An 18837-nucleotide genomic window follows, 5' to 3' on the forward strand; every position below is an offset into this window, starting at 1 on the left:
TAAACCTAGCCCCTTTCGGGACCCTGTTTACCTTGTTTTGTATTTGGGAAGACGGTAACCAGGGTCCCTTGACGCTCAAAGCACTCTCTCTCATATTCGCGGGTACCACTGTCTCGTCTCGGGCTAATAGCTCGTCGCTGGGAAGTTGCAGAGATTTCTCAAAGGTACCAAAAAGAGCAATACTAAACCGCGGTTAATCTGCATTAATGCGCTCGGATCGGCGCTGCCGTTTAACATTTTTAATCATTTAGTAAAGCTAAATTTCCTCTCTCAAACAATGCTCCACTTCCCATGTCCCGCCTCCCCGCGTTGTGATTGTCATGCAAGCATGTAGGAGCTCGCCAATCAGAGGCAGTACCGTAGGACCATAGAGTTATGCGTAGGACGCGCAGCTTGTCAGTCACAACGCGGGGAGGCGGGACATGGGAAGTGGAGCATTGTTTGAGAGAGGAAATTTAGCTTTACTAAATGATTAAAAATGTTAAACGGCAGCGCCGATCCGAGTGCATTAATGCAGATTAACCGCGGTTTAGTATTGCTCTTTTTGGTACCTTTGAGAAATCTCTGCAACTTCCCAGCGACGAGCTATTAGCCCGAGACGAGACAGTGGTACCCGCGAATATGAGAGAGAGTGCTTTGAGCGTCAAGGGACCCTGGTTACCGTCTTCCCAAATACAAAAAAGGTAAACAGGGTCCCGAAAGGGGCTAGCTTAAACCACACTCACTGTGTGGGGGTTTGTAGATCTAACCCCACCATACAAACATTACATTCATGTGGGTTCATAATCTATTTAGGCCTTGGATCTAGACTGGTCAGGGATTTTATTTATGGTGATAGAGTCTGATGTTTGTTGGTAGTTTTAAACGGCTCGTAAATCCCCATAAATGAGCCCAATCCAACACATAACGCGTTTAAACCCAAAGACACGGATGTTACCCGTCCATACGGGTCAGGTTTGTTCCGTAATATTACTTAACGTTGATTAAAGACGTGTTTTAATCACGCGTGTGTCTGAACGCCATTCTATTTCCACATTCACTTGTAGTGTAATACCTGCGGTCACCTGCTGCGCCACTTTCCTAAATAGTGTGGTTTTCTGTGTTTTAAGGCTCGTGCGTCTACATGTCTGTATTCATTGTAAATATAAAGTTATTATCTTAAAGCCACAGATGTTATCCGTACATACGGGGTCTTGGTGTTCTCTTGATATTCAGTATAGTTTAATATGAACATCATTGTATTTCCTGGATTACATGGGATGTAATACCGGCGTTCACCTGCTGCATCAGCGCCACTTACACCCATTGAATATACAGTGATGTTCTGACAGACCAGATTAAAGCATTTATTAATTGAATAATACGGAATATTGCTGAACACAAAGGGTCCATGTGGTGGGATAACATCTGTAGCTTTGGGATAAACACTTTATATTTAGAGTAATATACATTTATCAAGATGTTTGAGACTTTAACATGGAACTAACTACAAACACTATTTTTTGGAGTGTTCAAGAACACTCCAAAAACGTGTTGAAAGTCTAGTCTCGGAGGTGGGAAGCCTCTCAGCACCCCACCTTCTCTGTAAAATACACTTTTTGATCAGAAAAGAAAATATTTCACCCGAATGCAAAAATCTGGTCAATAGAAAAATTCCATTGACCAGATCTGTAGAGGGCGCAGTGGAGCAACCAAAAACATTTTTTTCTTCCGGTGAAATATTATTTTCTGGCCAAAAAGTGTATTTTACAGAGAAGGTGGGGTGCTGACAAGCCCCCAGAGCCGCTGAGAAATCTTGAAGCCGCCACCCCAGTGGCCAAAGCTGGAACTGCAGGCGGGGAGAAATACATGCGCGAGCAAAACATACTGATATATATTTATATATATAGATATAAATATGTAAACATATTATACATAAATACATATGCATTTACATATACATAGGCATCTCCAGTGAATTTCATAAATATCTCGCGTTCAATCCTTGACACACGGGCTGCCGTAGAACGCAAAAATGACACTAGTGCGCATGCTCATAACTCTACGTGTGGTCAAAATCGACTCAATAATTCTACTTCCGGCAGTCTTCCGGGTGCTTCAAAACGCCACTGAGCACATTCATTGAAATGATAGCTGGGGGCGGGGCAATCCGCCCTCTAGTTATATTATACCTCTATGGGTGCTGAGAGGCTTCCCACCTCCGAGAACAGACAACAACACAAAACAGCCTTTGTTTGGGTGTGTAGTGAAATGGTTTTGTTTAATTTCACTACTGTTGGAGCCCTCGCAGGACAGTGGAATTCCTTGTCTATAAGCAGAGCAGAGCGCCTGGCAGAGCGTTAGGGAGAACTCACTGACTCTCTGGACCAGGGCGAGATCATAATAATAAAACCTTATTTGTACAGCACCTTCACATTTCATACTTTTCATAAAATATCTCGAACAAAACAAATGTTAAAGCCTAAGATAGGAGAGATAACAGCGCTACATTGTAACAGGAGATTAGAAACTTGGGAGGAAACCTAATTATGTCCAAAACCTTTTTCAGGATTAAAAAATTGTAGCAGATCTACAAGTTCGAAACGTTTCAAACTTGTAGATCTGCTACTTTGATGCTTTATGCAACGCTGTAGTATAGATCAAGTAGGATGAGAGATTTTTGCCCGACAGTTTCGAACGTATGCTTAACACTAGCCTAAAATAAGTGTTAAATAGCTCTATATTCTGGTAGTTCTCATTGCTATAGTGTTTGTTCAGTAACAATATTAAATAGCTCTATATTGTGATAGTACTCATTGCTATAGAGTGTTTGTTCAGTAAAAGGAGTCTCCCATGTCTCTCCAGCTCTTTATTAAACAGAACATGCATTTTCAGTGCCCTCTCCTGATTGGCTTACATTGTGTCTACCTGAACATGTACTATATTGTGTTTATTAAAGAGCTGGAGAGACCCCTGTGACCGAACAAACACTCTGTAGCAATGATTATATCAGAATATAATACTTTAACCTTTTTAAAAAATACCAAAAAATATAACTTACCCTATCTTTAAGGAATATATATATGTATTTTTTGTTTGTTTTTTGTTTTACAATCTTAATATTCTATTCTACAATATATTATATGTAATATTGGTGTATATCTGTGTCTTGCAGGTTAATCATTTGGTGACCTTCTGCAGAGTGGACTAAATCTACTTCATACAGTGAGTTAAAAACGCTGAGTCATGGCTTCTAGCTATGACTCAGCGTTTGACTCACTGTATGAGTTCTTCAGTGAAGGTCATGGATGGATGGAGTCATCAGGAGATAGCTGGTAATAGAGTGTCTGTAACTCAGGACAAGGGGCAGGAAGATGGAACTTCGACGCAGCAGCGAGCCCTGAGAGCTGAAACGTATAACGGTGCCAACGAACGCTCTCCGTTGGAGATACAAGGCGTACGGTGCTCGGGACGTGGTGCCATACAACCTACGCGGCTCTATTAATACCAGCTATCTTCAACCGAGCGGCGGGAGACCCCACACGGTACGTACCTGTAACCTGCATGGATCACACCTAGCCAGCAGTGGTGGAAAGTAACTAGGTGCATTTACTTGAGTACTGTATAAAGTACAATTTCAAGGTATTTGTCTTTACTTGAGTATTTCAATACTTTTACTCCACTACATTTCGGATCCAAATATTGTACTTTTTAACTTTTTACTTCACTGCATTTATTTGAAAACTTTATTTTAGTTACTTTGTAGATTTTGACTAATTACAAAACATGTATTAACCACTTCAGCCCTATATACATTTTGGCCATTTGAAATTAGCCGATCTACAAGCTCACAATGCGATGCGACACATTGTGAGCTTGTAGATCGCCTATTTTCAAAAGATTTTGATATATTTTGAAAACTTGAGAAACGGGATATTCTACATAATGAGTACTTTTTATTTTTGGCACTTCAAGTACATTTTGATACCAGTACCTTTGTACTTTTACTCAAGTGAATTTTGAATTCTGGACTTTAACTTGTAACAGAGTATTTCTACATTGCAGTAGTGACACATTTACTTAAGTAAAAACAAATCAGTATTTTCTTCCACCACTGCTGGCCATTATAAACTAGGGCTGTGTCACCATTACAAAATGGAAGTTGACGATTCATTGTCACATGATTGATTGTGATCAAAGATTTAATTGTGTTTGACGTTGAGCATGGGAACATTATGAATACAAATGTAATTTATTTTTGGCTTTTAGGGCTTTGTAAACAAAAGTTGCACAAGGTAGATATGACAAATAATATACATCATTTAATTACAAAAAAAACATTCATAGTGGGATTAGCAGAGTGGAAATAGCCATTCTACAAGCTCAAAACGTGTCGCATCGCAACACGTTTTGAGATGGTAGATCTGCTATTTCCACAAAATATTTGAAAATATATGAACATTTTTAACATGGTAATGACTATGATGATTATGCAAAACACAATTGCAAATTCAAATAATTGCAATTAGGCTATTACGTAATAATTGTGACAGGTCTAGTATAAACCCTAGGGTTTATACTCATGGTAACTGATGGCTGATATCAGACATCACTTTGAGAGCCACTGGTCTAGTATAAACCCTAGGGTTTATACTCATGGTAACTGATGACTGGTATGAGAGCCACTGGTCTAGCGGCTGAGAGCTGAACCAAGACGTCTGTGGTTTTATTTTCAAGCCGAATCCCAACCCTCAACATTCTGCCTCCTCCAGTATTATGGAGAAATTGGTGACCTGACAAAAGATGTGTCCATCACATGTCAAACATCCAAAGTAAATCACTGCTGTTAGTTTATGAACAGAGTTGCTCTGTTCATAAACACATTGTTATTTACATTTGGACATGGTGATGTTTTTGTGAAGTCCATGAGATGGTTGCATGTTTTCTGAAGGTCACCAATTTCACTGTAACACACAACCATGCTGGAGGTAGGAGGCACAAACTGGAGTTTTGGAATCAGCGGCCATATTGGAAATAAATCGGGCCTCTTCCTCACTTCCCTTCACAGGTGTTACGATGATGCTAATGAAGGCTCTGTTCCCAATGGACCCTTACGGGTTTGTAACTCTTGAGTGTACAGATGGAAACAAATTACAGCCTCAGGTCCATTTGGTTCCATTTGTACACTCAGAGTTATGGGTGTCCTTTGAGAACCACTGTGCTACACTAAATAGAACAGAGCCTTCATTAGTATCATTGGTAACGTGGTAATGTGAAGGAAGTAAGGAAGAGGCCCAATCCTTGGCCAAATGAATATTCATGTGGGGGTCCTTGATATGAAAACGTTTGAGAGCCACTGTCTTTAGTTGTTTCTGAAACTTGATGAAATGATAAGTATTGTAGACTTTACTTGAACATGGTGTTTGATACAGGAATAGATGGCACCTCTTTGTTAAATTGGCAATTTTTCTCCCAAAATGTAAAGCAAATGAAGAATTTGCAAAATGTTCTTAAAGCAGGGGTCTTCAACAGGGGGTCCGGGACCCAGAGTTACTACAGGGGGTCCGCCAAATCTTTTTTTACTTTAACCACTTGAACCCTAGCATCCCTTTGCTGAGGAGAACTTAAGACAAAAATAGCAGATCTACAAGCTCACAACGCCTCGCGCTGCGAGTCGTAGTGAGCTTGTAGATCGGCTATTTTTGGCGAAGAGTTGTAGGTATAGAGGGAAAAAAGAGCAGCAAAAGTTTATCTCGAACACAATTTTATACAGTATAGAGGGGGTCCCTGCTTCATCTCTCTCTCAGCTAGGGGGTCCTTGGCCTGAAAACGTTGAAGACCCCTGTCTTAAAGGGATATGGATTAGTCACCCATGGAGACTTGAATTCATGGATATGTTTTTGTTTTTGTCTCATTCCTAAACCAATAATTTGATGACCAGCAGCGGTTCCGGTAGGAGACACAAAGAGTCTCCTTTGTGTCTCCTACCGGAACCGCTGCCTACCGGTCCATAATTCAAGGCTCCATGGGGTGACTAATCGATAGGAAAAAAATAAAGTTTTTGGGTGAACTATCCCTTTTTAAGTAATGTAAAGTATACATGATGTGGACATGTAGGGGTGGGTACATCATTATCAGACCTAAAACGTATTGTTTTATGCCCACAGTGGCTGTAGGCCAGTCAAGCATCTTCAAATCATGTACTTAAAGGAGTAGTTCACCCAAAAAATTACTTATTTTCTATAAATTGCACACCCCATGAGGCCTTGAATTCATGATTTTGTTTTAGTTTGTCTCATTACTAAGCCAATAATTTGATGACCGGGTGTATTTCCGGTAGGAGACACAAATACTTTACTTTGTGTCTCCTACCGGATACATTAGCCGGTAGGAGACGGGAATCTAATTATTGGCATAGGAATGCGACAAAAACAAATCCATGAATTCAAGGCTTCATGGCGTGTGCAATTGATAGAAAATAAGTCATTTTGTGGGTGAACTACTCCTTAAGTTACTTAATTACGTACTTTGAGGAATAGAAATGGCCAATTACACATTGAAGTGCCCACTTTTCCCGGGTGCCCACTCTTCTGGTTACAAAAAAATTAATTTATTTTCAAACATGTTCAATGTTCATGTACAATACAATTTAAATCCTTAATCACAATTATTTGTGACAATTACTCAAGTAAAATGCCATAATGGTGGCACAGCCCTGTCAGTGACCAGCTTATGGCTCTACAGACCATCTTCTTCGCTTCCAAAATGTCACCCTGTAAGGCCTGCTCAACTCAACGTTTTTGTTTTCTTTTTTGTGTCTTTACAGAACACGAAGATGACAAGAAGAAGACGTCCGTAAGTGAAGATGGCAGGAAGGTAGGAACCTTTTGATTGCAGCTGCTGCTTGTTAAGGGGGCTACATGCTACCATACCATGTATGTGGTCATTTGCGTCGTCTATCGTTTCTCGTCATTTGCATCGCGTCATTTGTGGGTAAAGCTTCATCACGTCGGTCCACATCACATAGGACCATGTGCCTTTCTGTGATGTGGATTTATGTGATTTTATTTATTGTTTCACGTAATTTGCGCCCAAAGCTTTGATCACATCGGTCCACATCACATACGACCATATGTGGTCGTAACTTCTCCTCTTTTTCTCTATTCTTTGCTTTAATAAAGCAATAACAAAATTATTTGTTTTTATTTACTTTTGTGTCCGAGTTATTTGATCGATTTTTTGTTTTTGTCTATCTTTCTTTTCACAAACACATTTCTTTCTTCTTGCCTGTCTATTGCACTAGTTCTTCACTAGTGGTTTGTGTGTACAAATGTATGTGATGTGGAGCTATGTGATTTATATCTGGTATCATTATGGTAGCATGTAGCCCCATTAACACCGTGTTTACAGTCATCTATGCTGTAGGTCTGTGCAAACTAAAAGAGAAAGCAAATGATGTGCGACGTGTCATTGGCTTCTTTCTTAGTGTTTTTTAATTTCATTTGCTGTTTGAGTCGTGGCTGCTGTTCAAGGTAAGTGATAGTAGTGACACGGTCTATCATTGGTTGTCGGGCAGAAACCTTGTGTATATATATATATGTGTATGTGTATGTGTATGTGTATATATATATATGATTTTTTTTTTTTTGTCGTAAATACATTTCTTTACTTGGTCATACCGTGTGACAGTGTCACACACTAAAGCAGTACAAACAGCCGATCTACAAGCTCACAACGCAAAGATCATGATAATTACATTGGATCCATTGGAACACAGGTTATTTTGTGTCCATTTTAAAAAGTAACAATTTTGGACATACACGGTTTCTGCCTGACCTCCATACTTTAACTTCCCCTCTTTTCTCTTCATTATTTGCTTGAATAAAGTTATAACTTCTTTCTTTTCGTGTGTCTTGTGGTTTTTGTGTGTACAAATGGAACCAAATGGTCCATTTGGTTCCATTTGTAGCACTGACGGTATACGTATACCAGGCTGTTTATGTAATGACAGGGTACAGTATATGTAGGCCTACGCTAAGCTGTATAATATAGTGACCGGGTACAGTATATGTATACTAGGTTGTATAATATAGTGACAGGGTATAGTATATGTGGCTCTTGGTCACATAGCAAACTCACATAGTTAAACCTATTTGTGCTTTATCTATTTTTGATAAAGTTAAAAATATAGCTTTTTTTGCCCTGTCATAGTATCAACTAAACATTTTTTTAGCTTTAACCGTAAAATGTGCACTATCAGTGTCGTTCGCGTAGCGCCGATTGCATTGCGTCATTTAACGGGTGGCGGGCCAGCGGTTTGCGTCGTTTGCGTTCAATGCCCGTCATTCGTGAAGAATAAGTAAGAAGGGACTCGACCAGTGTTTTTTATTATTGGGTCCCGGCCAGCGTTTGTGTGATTTGTCTCGTAGCATTTTGCGTTTTGATTTGATTTGCGTCGCGTCTCAGGATTTCACGTCACCGTGCAGGTAAGTCTTCATCACGTCAGCCCACATCACATAAGTCCATGGTGTAGTGTAGTGTAGTATGTGATGTGGATTGATGTGATGTATGTGTTGTCATTTCACAACACATGCGGGTAAAAATTACATTTGATTTCACGTCGCTTCCGTCATATGCAGGTAAGTCTTCATCACGTCAGCCCACATCACATATGACCGTACAGGGGGGCCGTATGTGATGTGCATTGATGTGATGTATGTGTTGTGTTGTGTCATTTCACAACATATGCGGGTAAAACATCATCACGTTAGTCCACGTCACATATGAACATATGTGGAGGTATGTGATGCATGTCGTCCTTTACGTCGTGTGTCGTTTCGCGTAATTTAATTGGCGTTGTACCGTTTCAGGCTATTTGCGAGTAAAGCTTCATCACGTCAATCCACATCACATAATAATAATAATAATAATAATAATAATAATAAGGGTAATAATAATAAATCACATTACTGGTCGTATGTGAATTACTGGTCGTATGTGATGTGGATTTATGTGATTTTGTGATTATTTCACGACATTTGCGGATAGCTCGTCATTCACATCGGTCGGCAATTTTTTCTTTTAGGCGAGGTACACGCCGTTGTTTACAGCAGGTCAGAACAGGGAGAGATGTAGGGCCATCATTCATATCATATGCATTTAACCTATTAAGACCTGGAACTGGGTCATTTTTAGATTTGAGCTAAAAAGCTTTATTTCACACTTTGGCTATTCAAAAATAGCAGATATACAAGCTCATAGCGCAGCACCGAGTGCCGCGCTATGAGCTTGTAGATCTGTTATTTTTGAAAATTCGTGAAAATGTGTGCAAATCTTTGAATATATATATTTTTAAAGCAAATATTTTTTAACTCAAATCTTTGCTTCTGGGGGGGGGGGGGTGCGTGGAACAAAATATTTTGATGGGTGTCCGCGGCCAAATACATATCATTTTGGGGGTCCTTGACATGAAAAAGTTTGAGAACCACTGATATAGAAACTTATGTTTTTCAGAAAACTGTTGGGATTTAGGAGACTTCCTAAATCGGCTTCAGGTCTTAAAGGGTTAATGACTTTGGTTATTCCTGTTGCTTGTGTTGTATGATACAACACAAGCAACAGGAATAACCAGTTGTATGTTGTGTATTAATGTTATTCATAGTGTTGTATGTTGTTTACTAATGTCATTCATAGTGTTGTATGTTGTGTACTAATGTCATTCATAGTGTTGCTGTATTGCTGACAAATATTGGCACAATTGATTTTGCGTTGCGTCATTTGCGTTAAAGCTTAATCACGCCAATCCACATCACATATGACCAGTATGTGATGTGAAGGTGTGTGTGACGGATGTCGGCATGTGCATCACGTATAGTTGCTCGTTATTTGTGCCGTCATTTGCGAGTAAAGCTTCATCACGTCAATCCACATCACATCATCATAATAATAATAATAATAATATAAACTATACATATGACCAGTATGTGATGTGGACTTCGTTTCACGTTGTTTGCGTACAATGCTCGTCATTTGGCAGGAGAATAATGAAGAAAATGGACTGATGCTGGACTGAGACTGATGCAGAGAACATGAAGCAAAGAATGCTGCTGCCATTGCGTCATATGCGCCTCGTATAATTTATGTCAATCGCCCACAAATGATGTAAATTATACAAGTCTCTCTATCTCTCTCTCTGTCTCTCTATCCCTCTCATCTCTCTATCTCTCCCCCTGGTAAGTATGTTGGTGAATGTAATGCACATTACAAAGTGCTTTGGTTAAAGGTACTATAGATAAATGCACCATTTAAATTGTAAACTTTGAATTGAACTCATAGGCATCAGCTAGCAGCCACTGTGACACTGTGTAAGAGGCAGTTCAGTCACTGTAGACTGTATTACTCCTGGAAAATAAAATAAACATTAGTCATAACTGTGTGATTGCATTCTGAACATTACAGTCATAACTGATGTCATTCAAAATGTGTAAGCTCTATATTTAACAGCTACCAGGCCTTGTGCCACTGCAGAGGTTCCCAAACCTTTTAGCTCAGGACCCAAACTAGTGAAGATAATAGATTTGCAAGCTCACAACGAGCATGTAAATCTTTTTCACAACCTCTTTTTTTGTTTCTAATTTATTGCTTAGATTTGTTGTTTTCACGAAATAGCACATGTTCTATTTTGCTTGCTTCTTATATGTGCTTTTAATTCATTTTAATGTTACTATTTGACCCCAGGAAAAATAGTCACTGTTTGAATCTGGATCTGAAATGATCAATAAACAAGCAATGGCAAAAACACACTGGAATGTAAACATTTCAGTGTAAAGATTTTCATAACGTTTTAGCTCGAGACCCAAAAGAGAAATGTGATGTCTCCCTGGGACCTAGTGAGAATAGCAGATCTACAAGCTCGGCTTGTAGATTTGCTATTTTCATTACTCTTATTTTAATATTTTAAATGGAATTTCTTTGATTTTTGTTTTTAAATGTATCGGGTTCTTTTGAAACATAAGAACGTTTTACTACTCTAAATATTTTTATTTTATTCATGTAAAACAATTGTAGGATACTAAAAGGAAAGGGGAATATTTACTGACTGATCTCAAAAACAAATGAAAACTGGCAGAAATAAAGACTCACTCCATAAAAACCTTAAGGAAAACTCCTTAGACAGAGACTAAGAACATATATTTTTATTTTATTTTTTCTATGTGCATCAAGTGCTCCAAGTGCTCCAAGTGAAAAGTGCAGCAACACACATTTAGGTCGTAGGACCATCGTCAGGGCTATATCATCAGATGTAATCATTTGCAATTAAAGCTTCATCACGTCAGTCCACATCACATAATGACCGTAGTGTAGTGTAGTGTAGTATGTGATGTGGATTTATGTGTTGTTTGTGGGTAAAGCTTCATTATTCATGCCGGTCAATAGGCGAGGCACTGACGATAGTCCTTTGACCCAAACGTTTGCTGCTGCACTTTTCACTTTTAGCACTTGGAGCTTTTTATGAGCATGAACAAATAAAACACTAATATATTTTTTTAGTCTCTGTCTAAGGTGTTTTTCTTAAGGTTTTTGTGGAGTGACTGCCAGTTTTCATTTGCTTTTGAGATCAGTCAGTAAATATTCCTCTTTCCTTTTAGTATCCTACATTTCGGGGGGGGGTGTTATTTACTCATGACCCAAGAAAATGTGTCCACAATTGAGTCCCGACCCATAACTTGGGAAACAGCGGACCAGGGTCCATTTGTTGCCTTAAATCTATGAGGTTCTTTTGAAATATGAGAACTTTTTATTTCTGTAAATGTTTTATTTTAAAAATTGTAGGAAACTAAAAGGAAAAAGAGGAAGATTTATAGACAGAGATTAAGAAAATCTATTTTTGTTTTATTTGTTTCATGATCATAAAGTGATCCAAGTGCTCAAAGTGAAAAGTGCAGCAACACACATTTAGGTCATAGGACCATCGTCAGTGCTATATCATCAGATCTAATCATTTGCGGTTAAAGCTTCATTACGTCAGTCCACATCACATATGACCATAGTGTATGTCTGGTGTAGTGTAGTGTAGTGTAGTATGTGATGTGGATTTATGTCTTGTATCATTTTGCGTAATTTGATTTGCGTCTCGTCTTATCATTTCACGTCACTTATAATTCATTTGCAGGTAAGTCTTCATCACATATGACCATAGGCGCTGTATGTGATGTGGATTTATGTGTTGTCATTTGTGGGTAAAGCTTGATTATTCACGGCGGTCAGTAGGCGATGCACTGACGATGGTCCTTTGACCCAAACGTTTGCTGCTGCACTTTTCACTTTTAGCACTTGGAGCTCTTTATGAGCATGAAAAATTAAAACGCTAATATATTTACTTAGTCTCTGTCTAAGGAGTTTTCCATAAGGTTTTTGTGGAGTGAGTCTTTTCTTCAACCGGTTTTTATTTTTTATAAAGATGTTAACATGGCTACCCATTTATGGTCTGTAAATGATTACATTATTACAATTTTCAAAAATATAAAATTGGTTGGAGGAGTCAAGATTTTATTTCACACTTGTAACTTTTGTGGACATTTTTGTTTTTTGATAACAAATATGATCTATATGTCGTTTACCCGGTTAAAAGCATCATCAGGTTTTTATTAAAACAATGTCCACAGAGCTTTAAAAAAGTGTTAAATAGAATAAAGTTCCTCTAAAAATGTCAATCTTAATTGTGAAACTTAATTACATGTTGCTCATGTACTTAATCCATAGGGTTAGGTTTTCATCTGCCGTAGTTGTAGATCTTTAATTAAATGTTCATTTCTGCTGTAGTTGTAGATCTTTGAAATGTGTAAATCAGTGGTTCTCAACCTTATTCTGGATCTGACCACTTAACACGGCAGCCGTGTTAATTGGACAGATGGGTGGGCCTTTTCAGAGCATGCTTTAAAGACCAATCAATCCATTGGTACTAACTTAGTATAATTTTTTTATTTAGTATAACTTTTTTTATTATTAAATCTTAATGTTTTTGCCAAATATTTAGGAGGAGAACCACTGGTTTAAATTTCAACTAAATGTAAGTTGTATGTTAAACAAATGATTCCCCTACTTTATGGAATTGCTTTCCTTTTTTTAATTTACTTTATGAAATTAGTTTGAGCTTGTAGATCTTCACTCTTGTAGATTTTCATTATTTTCTTTTCTTTATGGAATTTCTTATTTAGCATTTTATTAAATTACATTATTTTGAATGTTTTTCTTTATTTTGTGACATTGATCTTGTAGATCGTCTATTTTCACTTTTTATAATGTTTTTTGGACATCAACAATATTCCAATATGTCATATCTGCTCCATTCAGAACAAACCAATGTCATTTTCAAATGTATTTAATACATTACAATGTTCAATGAACCGTAATCCACAGGCCAATCACCTGCTGGAAGCTTTGATTGAATACTTAATTAACAGGTTGGGGGGGGGGGGGGGGGTTATTTACTCATGACCCAAGAAAATGTGTCCACGACCCATTATTGAGTCCCGACCCATAACTTGGGAAACAGTGGACAAGGGTCCATTAGGTTCCATGTGTTTCCTTAAATATATGACGTTCCTTTGAAAAATAACGTTTTATTTCTGTACATTTCTTTCTTTCTTTTTATTGTAGGAAAATAAAAGGAAAAAGAGGAATATTTACTGACTGTAGCTGGTCTCAAAAACAAAGCAAAACTGGCAGAAAAAAAGACTCCCTCCACAAACTCCTTAGACGGAGACAAAGAAAAGCTATTTTTATTTTATTCGTTTCATGATCATAAAGTGCTCCAAGGGATCAAAGTGAAAAGTGCAGCAGCAAACATTTAGGTCATAGGACCATCGTCAGTGCTATATCATCAGATCTAATCATTTGCGGTTAAAGCTTCATTACGTCAGTCCACATCACATATGACCATAGTGTATGTCTGGTGTAGTGTAGTGTAGTGTAGTATGTGATGTGGATTTATGTCTTGTTTCATTTTGCGTAATTTGATTTGCGTCTCGTCTTATCATTTCACGTCACTTCAGTCATGTGCAGGTAAGTCTTCATCACGTCAGTCCACATCACATATGACCATAGGCGATGTATGTGATGTGGATATATGTGTTGTCATTTGCGGGTAAAGCTTCATTATTCACGGCGGTCAGTAGGCGAGGCACTGACGATGGTGCTTTGACCCAAAAGTTTGCTGCTGCACTTTTCACTTAGCTCTTGGAGCACTTTATGAGCATGAACAAATAAAATGCAAATATATTTTCTTAATCTCTGTCTCTGTGACGGGATAGATGAGGGAGGTCAGCAAGAGTTTTTTTTTGTGCAAATATTAATTTGAATATCTGTTAGTTTATTGTATCTTATCTATATTTTGTTTTAGTTTTTCTCCTTTTTTATTGTTGTAATGTTAATCATTGACATGTATTTTGGGTTATTGTTTTCCTGTTTTCTTCTTGGTCGTCATGACTTTATGGCTTGTCAAAATTACATAATAGCATTAGTCATTGATGGATAATATCATTGGAAATTATGTAATATTTGCACAAAACATATTTCAGTTGTAATGTATGTTTTGTTTTAACTTCCAGAATGTGAAAAAAATTGTATTTATTTGTTTATTGCTTTCTTCTTTTTTTTTATAAAGGCGTTATATCACTAAACATTACCGTATCTGATCTCAATAGGCTCATTATCTGTAACTGTACAGCTGTGCTGCTTCAGGAATTCTGTGACCAACAGCGTAGCTCATCATTGTTGTAATGTGAAGAGACTCATCTTCAGACTCCACCTCATCCTGTAGCACTTAGATGCATTTTGAGCTTGTTGATCTGCTATTTTCAAATGGCCAAAGTTTAAATAAGGTTAATGTTTGTATGTTTTGTAACTAAAGGTTTCAAATAATTGTAGTGGAGTACAAGTACAATATTTGCCTCTGAGGTGTGGTGGAGTATAAGTAAAAGTACTGAAAATTGGAAATACTCCAGTAAAGTAAAAAATACCTCAGATGCTGGGTTCATTTGTTGACCTGGCATCCTATAGTTTCTATGTACAGATTATTAATTTATTATACCGTTTAGACTGATGCTAGGTTCTTGGTTTACCTGTGATCCTAGTTTACTGAGACGCTACACTGTCTCTGCTTTCTATGTATGTGTTTACCTTGTTTATTGTGAGTCACTCTGGACAAAGAGTATAGATGAATATCTACATTGAAAATTGTGAAGTGACTTTACTGTTGAAATGTAAATGAGTGAATGTTACCATGAGATTTGTAAATAACAACATAAAAACAAAGGCTCTGGTGTGGTTCTCCTGGTTTACCGGGATGGGGTTCAATTCCCTGCAGTGCCCTACTCATAGTGTTGTATTTACCATTTTATATGGTCTGTTTTATTTATGTTCATAGTGTTGTATTTACCCTTTATGGTTTTATGTTTTATTCTTTATGTTCATTGTGTTGTATTTACCCTTACATGGTTTGTTTAATTCTTTGTTCATAGTGTTGTATTTCCCCTTATGTGGTTTATTTTATCTTTATGTTCATAATGTTGTATTTACCCTTACATGGTTTGTTTTATTTCATTTCATGGATGAGGGCGTTGTGCAAAGACAGGCTGGGCACCTGCCTGTGCCTGGAGTGGGCCCATGCGCTGGACGACCCTGCCCTGGAAGATGACAGTGGGGGAGTAGTGAGTGAATCTGCGCTCATGTACTGCTAGGCTGGCAGCGTTATTGAAGACACGACTGTGTGCGAAAGAGTTTGGCCTCAGGGGTGTCGGCAAACCACAGATCATTGATGGGCTGTGGGGGCGTTGGGAAGGCTGGAAGGCGTACCTTGCCCTGTAAGCAGCAGAGACTGCTCGTCTCCTTATTGAATTTATATGTGCCACATTTGACGCACTTGATGCTGATTGTGCCAATAGTGTCAGCTGTGCGTGTGAGTTCAGAGATGTGTAGGTTGCCATTGAGAATGTGCAAAGTCTTAGTTGCAGGTTTGAGATGAGGCCGGGGCTGTTGTCTTTGTGGCTGTTTGCGGGTAGTTGAGTTGCGTGGTCGGTGTGGCCTTTGTTGGCTGTGTTGTGCTTCCATGTCAGTGGCCTGGGCCGGTGTCTGGCGTGTGTGTTCCTGGTGTGCAGCTGAGAAGGAAAGACAGTGGAGTTAGATGAATAAGTGGAATGTGAAATGAAGGCATGACAGGGCCAGGTGTTGTATGGAGGAGCATGAGAGTGGTGTTTTTTAGTGGTGAGGTTGTGAATTGGCATGTCAGTGTAGTAGATGCATAGTGTTTGACGATGAATGTGAATGCATGCATAACTCACCAGTGGCCGCAGCTTGTCGCAATGAGCGTCTACGTCTCTGTGCCTGGCTTTGCTGTTCCCGCCTGTGTGTCTTCTTTGCGAGGAGTCGAGCTGAGAAGTAAAGATAGTTGGATGTGAGGGGGAAAAAAAACACAGTACGGCTATATGCATGTGAGGTGTGGTCATGAACGGTAATGCTGTCTTTGGGAGAGATGTGAGAAATAATGTGCAGTGTGTTTGGGAGGGATGGGAGAAATTATGTGCTGTGGTGTTGGTGGTATGTGCAGCTGGGCAGGCAAATGTAGATAGGGGTGTGGGTGGAGAGAGTAGTACATGCAGGCGTTGCATGTTGGTGTGTATGTAGTGTGGTGTGCTTTTTGCTGAGGGGGAAGCAGTGTATTAGTTAGAGGGCATGTGTGAAATGACTCTGCCGTCATGTGGAATGTATGGAAGTGCAGAGGAGGGGCAACTGAGGAGCAGAGATAAGGGCAAAGAGGGCTGTGTGTTGCAGACAGAACATGCACACACACACGCAATGCACAGGGAGACACATACCCAGACTGTGTGCATGTATGTCGTGTGTGAGTATAGGGTGTATGACAGTGCAGTGGAGAGAATGTGTGCAAGAGTGGAGAAGAGCATAAGTCATTACCTTGTTTGGGAGACAGCTGCAAGTAAGGTTGTGCTGTGGCTGGCGCAAAAGTCTCAAGGAGCGTCTCGGTGTGTTGGGCTGCGGTTGGTGCTGCTGGCAGCGTGTGTTCTTTGCGAGGAGTTGAGCTGAGAAGTGAAGACAGTTGGCTATGAAGTAGTGTGAGGAGCAATTATGCAGTGTGGATGAGAGGTGCGTGAATTGGCAGTAAGGCAGTCTGTGTGATGTAAGTGATAGATATTGGGGGCTGGTGTAGTAGGTAGCTAGTGTTCAGTGTGAAGATGTACATAGGAATGTGGGGTGGAGACTGAAAGAATTGCACACACATGTATGTTGCGGTGTATATAGTGTGTGGTGCTGTTTGTGGAGGTGAAGCAATGTGAAGGTGAAAGGCAATGAGGGCAAAGAGTGTGGCGAGGGGTGTGATGTGAAGGCCAATGCAACAGCAGAGGACGTCCACCTGAGGACAACAGATGTGCGCAAGGACGTCTGTGTCGTGCAGACAATAGAGTGAAACACAGACACTCTGTGTGACAGAGAGACACAGACACACACACACACACACACACACACACACACACACACACACACACACACACACACACACAGACACTGCCACACAGACAGACACGCACACGCACACACACAGACACACACACACAGGCTGTAGTTGTGTGTGCATGGTGGTGATGTGAAAGAGTAGGTAGTACTTGGATGACAGTGGACTGCATGAGTGGAAGTAATGAGAATTGCATTAGGCAGTACCTTGCTTGTGAGGCAGCTGCAAGGTAGGGCCTGCTGTGTGTGCAGCGTGCTCCGGTGTGTGGTGACTGTGTTGATGGTGTTGTTGTTCTGTGCCAGTAGGCAGGTGTGTGCTGAGGCGATTGGGTTGATGGTCTGCACCTAATAATGGAAGACAGTTGAGGTGGATATATTTGTTGCATTGGAAAGGCAAGTAAAGGCATCAATGAGCAATTTTTTTTTGACACAGTAGGTGTACTGTGAGTAAGAGAAGTAGGTGAGGGTGATGTGGTGAGGATGTGAAATAAAGATGTCCCTGAAGTGAAGAGAATGTGTTGGAGGGTCAATGTAATAGCATGAGTTATCACCTGTGGCATGGGGCTGGGTGAATGTGCGTGTCCGTGTGTCTGGCGGCTGTTGCTGGTCGTGCGGGTGTGTGTCCTTTGCGAGGAGTTGAGCTGGGAAGTGAAGATAGTTAGAGATGAGGTAGTGGAATGAGCAGTAATGGCATGTGGATGTGATTATTGCAAGGACGGCTGCGTGTTGCAGACAATAAAGGGCCACGCACATAGACAGACACACAGACTGGCAGTGTTCCTCTGTGTGCATGTTGGTGAGGTGAGGTGAGGGTCTTCTACTCCTCCCCCTACTCTGGTTCCTACTCCTCCCCCTACTCTGGGTCCTATTCCTCCCCCTACTCTGGGCCCTATTCCTACTCCTCCCCCTACTCCGCCGCCCTACTCCTCCCCCTATTCCTACTCCTCCCCGTACTCTGCCTCCTACTCCTCCCCCTACCTCCTACTATCTATCTATCTCAGTAACTGAGACCGAATTGGCCAGATTCGGTCTCAGTTACTAAGGTGGTGACTGGATTTGAACCAGGACACTCCTACAAGTTATTCTACGGATATTAGTCAATTTATCCGCTGCCCCAATTTACCGGGGACTTGACGTTAGTGGGAATCGAACCCAGGATCGCTCGGTCCTGGGTTGCACTGGATTTGAACCAGCACACTACTACAAGTTATTCTACGGATATCAGTCAATTTATCCGTTGCCCCAAGTTACCGGGGACCCTTGACTCGAGTGGGAATCGAACCCACTCAAGTCAAGCCAAGTCATGTTATTGGACAGACGCTCTACCAGTTG

The sequence above is a fragment of the Gymnoscopelus microlampas genome (genome assembly GCF_963454915.1).
Source record: "Gymnoscopelus microlampas genome assembly, chromosome: 7".
In the NCBI taxonomy this organism is placed as follows: Eukaryota; Metazoa; Chordata; class Actinopteri; order Myctophiformes; family Myctophidae; genus Gymnoscopelus; species Gymnoscopelus microlampas.